Consider the following 6000-nt stretch of genomic DNA (forward strand, 5'->3'; position numbering starts at 1 on the left):
AAGTGTGGTGCTGCAGGGTTTTGTCCTGGGCCCGTTGTTGTTCAACATCTTTATAAATGACTTGGATGAAGGAATTGAGGGGATGCTCATCAGATTTGCAGAGGACACCAAACTTGGAGGGGTAACTAACCCTGTAGATTAGAAGACAGAATCAGAATTCAAGATGACCTTAACTGTTTGGAGAACTGGGCTCAAGCTAACAAAATTATTTTCAGTAGGGACAAATGTAAGAAAACCTCCTTTTGGGTCTTCAACAGCAGCATCCTGCAGAGGTTAAGGGGGGGGGGTCTGTTTTCCTATGAGATGCTCCTGCAACACGAAATAATCTGGTCCCAATGATTCCTGGCCGCCTTCTCAGGAGCAAAAAGGGTTAAAACTAAGATCTAGCTGCGAAAGAGGAGGAATCCCTTTCTAACGCCACCTCCACCACTTTTAAGGCTGCAAAAAAGCTTCGCTACCGGGGGGGGGGGAGGGAGGGAGAGAGAGAGAGAGAGAGAGAGAGAGAGAGAGAGAGAGAGAGAGAGAGAGAGAGAGAGAGAGAGAGAGAGAGAGAGAGAGAGAAGGGGGAACCCTCTGGAGGTGAAAATGCAAACAGCTGGTCGGGACACGACACGCCCACTCAACCTCTGCATGTAATACTGCGCGCAAGGGCGAGTGGGAGTTGTAGTTTTTTTGGTAACTTTCAAGCTCCTTGACTTCATGATCTTACTGGGGGGGGGGGAGACCTTTAGACGGCCGCGTGCCTCTCCACAATAACATCTTGGGATTCCCCCACCCCCACACACACACCCTTCTTTAGAAAACAAGAAAATGACAAAGCTGCTGAACACACTTTCTTCCCGCTTCACGTTAATCTGTTTTGACAATTGCCTCATCAGGAATGAAATTCCTACCGGTCTCTCCCCAGCCCCGCCTCTCCTACCAGCTGGGGAGCAAAAACAGAGTTCTGCTTGCTCCAGAATGTGGGAGGAGAGGGTGTGAAAGGGTCCGGGCTGTGCATCTTTCCTCTATCGAGTTCACTACTGAATCAGGGTTCACATTGTTGTTGTTTAGTCGTGACCCCATGGACCAGAGCACGCCAGGCACTCCTGTCTTCCACTGCCTCCTGCAGTTTGGTCAAACTCATGTTGGTAGCTTCGAGAACACTGTCCAACCATCTCATCCTCTGTCGTCCCCTTCTCCTTGTGCCCTCCATCTTTCCCAACATCAGGGTCTTTTCCAGGGAGCCTTCTCTTCTCATGAGGTGGTCAAAGTATTGGAGCCTCAGCTTCAGGATCTGTCTTTCCATGAGCACTCTGGGCTGATTTCCTTAAGAATGGATAGATTTGATCTTCTTGCAGTCCACGGGACTCTCAAGAGTCTCCTCCAGCACCATAATTCAAAAGCATCAATTCTTTGGCGATCAGCCTTCTTTATGGTGCAGCTCTCACTTCCATACATCACTACTGGGAAAACCATAGCTTTAACTATAGCTTTAACTAACCATAGCTTTAACCTTTGTCGGCAAGGTGATGTCTCTGCTTTTTAAGATGCTGTCTAGGTTTGTCATTGCTTTTATCCCAAGAAGCAGGCATCTTTTAATTTTGTGACTGCTGTCACCATCTGCAGTGGTCATGGACCCTAAGAAAGTAAAATCTCTCACTGCCTCCATTTCTTCCCCTTCTATTTAAAGCCAGGAGGTGATGGGACCAGTGGTCATGATCTTAATTTTTTTGATGTTGTGCTTCAGACCATATTTTGTGCTCTGCTCTTTAACCCTCTTTCACCCTCATCAAAAGGTTCTTTAATTCATCCTCACTTTCTGCCATCAAGGTTGTGTCATCAGCATAAATGATAATCCTGTGGATGTTTCCTCCAGATTAATACCTGCTGTGTTCAGCAGGGGTTATTCCCAAGGGAGGCTATATAGGGTTGCACGTTTATAGAGCGTATAAAATTATGCATGGCATGGAGACAATGGGAATGAAAGAAGTTTTCTTCCTACTCTCATAACATTCAAACTCATAGACAGCCAATGAAGATAAGCATTTCCTTCCACAGGAGGCAGTGATGGCCACCAACCATAGCTGTAAAGTTCTCCCCTTTTTTAAGGGAAAGTCCCTTATGCTGAATAGGCTTCCTTGCGAGAAAAGGGAAATCTTGACAGCTATGCCACCAACTTGAATGGCTTTAAAAGGGATTGGACAAATGAATGGAGGAGCACAAGGCTATCAGCGGCTACTGGCCATGATGGCTTTGATCCGCTTCCATAGGATACAGTACTGCAGTTTATGGGCAAGCAGGGTCTGAGCACAAGGACACTCCCCCTCCAACCACTAATACTCAGTAGCATTACAGCTGTGACGTGTTTGTTTCTTGTTTTTTTAAAGAAATGTTCTGTTGTATTTTGCTTCTCCAATCAGGCCAATTGAAGGGTTAACCCAGTCTCCCGGGTGACTGACAGCAACATTCCACTGGAGGAGGGACTGCCGAGGGTTTAAATATGATGTGCAGCGGTTGAGGGTTTTTTTGTGTGTGGGAGCTCAGGTGGTTGTGGAGAAGGTAGATTTAGAGTAGATGAAGTAGTTGATAGGTATTCTGTTATTTGATTACCAAGAACAATACCTGTGAAATTAAGTTTGTACCAATGATACCAGAAAGCAACCATTAAGATTCAAGCCAATAAATACCGGTATCCATCGTTAAAGTGTCATACTAGTAATCGTCTATTTCATTTTCCAGCTAAGGTATCCAGGAACCCAGTTGGTGGGGAACTCTTTTAAACTCTCAAAACTGCCTTTTAGTGCAGAAAGGTTAGTTTGTGGCTGAGAGTGCACCAGGAAAAGGGGGGGCTAAAGGAGGAGACTTTTATATGCCTGTTGTCTTTGAGATTCCCATGGACTGCAAGAAGATCAAACCTATCCATTCTGAAGGAAATCAGCCCTGAGTGCTCACTGGAAGGACAGGTCCTGAAGCTGAGGCTCCAATACTTCGGCCACCTCATGAGAAGAGAAGAATCCTTGGAAAAGACCCTGATGTTGGGAAAGATTGAGGGCACTAGGAGAAGGGGATGACAGAGGACGAGATGGTTGGACAGTGTTCTCAAAGCTACGAACATGAGTTTGACCAAACTGCGGAGGCAGTGCAAGACAGGAGTGCCTGGCGTGCTATGGTCCATGGGGTCACGAAGAGTCGGACACGACTAAACGACTAAACAACAACAAAAGGAGGAGACAGGTTCTGGATGGTAACAAAGTTACCTCAGGAAGGAGGCTAGCTTTACAGTAAGGGAGTTTCTAGTGAAGTGAAACCCTTATCTGAGTACACATAGGAACAGTCTTACTTATAGCCCCAAGTCTATATAGGTAACTGGCCACATTTTGTGCTGGAAGAGAACTTTCATTTTATCTTTAAACCCCATGCATTATAGGGGGTTTACAGGGACACTAAAGGGGATAGTGGAAGGTGTACTTTACCCCAGGATATCCACGTTGGTTCTTTTATAATTTGAGAAGTTGGTTGTAAATTAAGACGGAAAGTAAAGGACTTTTGTCACAACAGCCTCCAACTGTGGAGGCAGAGCATAGCCACTGTGGCTCTTCGTTTTTATAATGTGCAGGTCCTGAGTCTTAGCAATGTGCTTTCATGTGCTATTTGGGTGCATTTATGAGTTTGAGCTGATGCCTGATAACTTTTTCTAGAGTTAATCCTCCTCCATTAAAAACTAACTTTGCTTTGCTTTTGAACCAGTTCCCATAAGAATACAATTCTTAAGCATAGCAAGCAGCTTTATCTGCAAAAAGACAAAACTCGCCATCAACAGCTGGTCCATTCACCAATTGTTTCAGTTGGGTTTTGGTTGGGCGAAAATGTTTTCTCTGCATGGAGGCTTTTAACTCTGGGCTTCTGCAGTTGGCCTCAGATATCTGGCCAATCTTCCTTGCTGTTTCCACTGGAGACGTATGTCCCTGGCATTGGGAACCAGTGTGCATTATAAAATGAGAAGTTTTGGAGATTACAGACTGTTTGCTTCACTCAGGCCCTGCAAAACTCAGCTCAGTTGGTTCTTTCAATCTCACTTCACTATTCTCTGCAATTATTGCAGCTTCAGAAATCAGCTAGAGTCATTTCCCTACCCCACTGTTCTGCGTGGAAATATGCACAATGGCAGGTATCCCACCCACTCACCCCACCCCCAGTTTTAACAACAAAACAAGCAACCAAAATAAAATGTTGATAACCTTTCCCTCCCTTTTTGTTGTAGGTTACATACAGATTGATCCAACCAAGAAGGTGGGAAACCCAAGAAACTTTTAAGTTAAAATAAAGAACTCCCTTAAGAGGAAGGCCTTTATTGAAGGCAGAGGTATTAACTGTTGACTCTTTATTGTTTTTAAAATTGGGCCTTGTCTTATACACAGGTAGTGCTTAGGAGTGTTTTCTTAATTTGGAGTCTCCAAAATGGGGAGTCTTATACATGGAAAAATACGGTAATTAAACAACAGCAAAATATTGGATTTTGAATAAATGTGCAATGAATTGTTACTGCTTTCAATTTTATTGTGTTATTGCCTTCCTTAGTAGGTTGTTCAAAGTGCCATTCTGAAGAATGCTTCTCATAATCTGGTAATCTGGTGGGGGGGGCAGACACTGGGGATAAATTTATGGAACCAAGGGGGCAGAGCCCCCCCCCCAAATTGGGAACCATTGGCTTAGCACTAAGAATTCTCTGTAATAAAATATATGGGTTGTCTCAATTCAGTAGTCTTCCCATTCATGCTCATTTCCTATTCCTAAAAACATAGTCTGCATGGTTATTGTAACCACAAAATAATTATACAAAGCCTAACAGCTTTTCATGCCAAAAGTTTTGACTGTTATGTCTTCCCTGGAATTGCAAGCCACTTGGAACCATCTGCCAAGGTAGAACGTCAGACAAAACTCCTTTGTTTACAAATCTATAAGATTCTTTTTTTCCAGCTGAGAAAAGAGGAAGTAAACTGGTTGACATGAATATCCTCTTTCTGAAAGTGAGTTTGAATTTACTGCTCATGGGCTTTGGAGGCTGACAGGGTGGACACAAGCCAAACAGGATACTTTGCAAGAGCTGAGCCAGATCTCAGAGATACACAATAGCACTGCTGAATTGCAGCAGTCCCAACCAGATGTAACCTCTGCTGTCCCATTCATCGCCACATGAAAAAAAAATCACGTCCAAGGGCACAATTCTATACAGAACAACTGCAAAAAGTGCTGAAAAGCACATGACTATAACAACAATATATTAATAATACAAGGAAATTTATATCAAGTTGACAAAATACCAATTACAATTGCAATGCAAAACAAAAAAATTCCCTCAGTAGCACCTTAAAGACCAACTAAGTTTATATTTTGGTATGAGCTTTTCGTGTGCATGCACACTTCTTCGTATCTGAAGAAGTGTGCATGCACACGAAAGCTCATACCAAAATATAAACTTAGTTGGTCTTTAAGGTGCTACTGAGGGAATTTTTTTGTTTTGCTTCGACTCAGACCAACACGGCTACCTACCTGTAATTGCAATGTAGTGCAATCACATCTTGTGCGCAATTAACTTGGGTGTGAGGTACTGGTAGTTTAGGTTGAGAGTGACTGTCTCACACGGTCACACTCAGTGGGCTTCAGGACTTGAGTGGGAGGAGTTGAACCTTAGTCTCTCTCAGAACCTAGTCCAACACTCTAACCACAGCACCACACCGGCACAGTCTTGTGCAGTTGTATCATGTCCCAACCACTGCTTGCCCTTTTCTTCTGAGTTAGTGCCTAACAATTATAGTATTTAATAAGAACTCAAATATAAATTTTTATTTTTATTTTAAAAAGTCTATCTGATTAATATGTGCATTCTCTCTTAATTAGCCAACTGATTTTGTTTAAAAAAGCTGAATCTCTACTACATTGCTCTGCTGTTGCATGGACATCCTTGCAATTGCCTCTATTCACAAGTATTTTATGTTGCAAATCTTTTTTTTAAAAAAA

The sequence above is a fragment of the Zootoca vivipara genome, chromosome Z (genome assembly GCF_963506605.1).
Source record: "Zootoca vivipara chromosome Z, rZooViv1.1, whole genome shotgun sequence".
Lineage (NCBI taxonomy): Eukaryota > Metazoa > Chordata > Lepidosauria > Squamata > Lacertidae > Zootoca > Zootoca vivipara.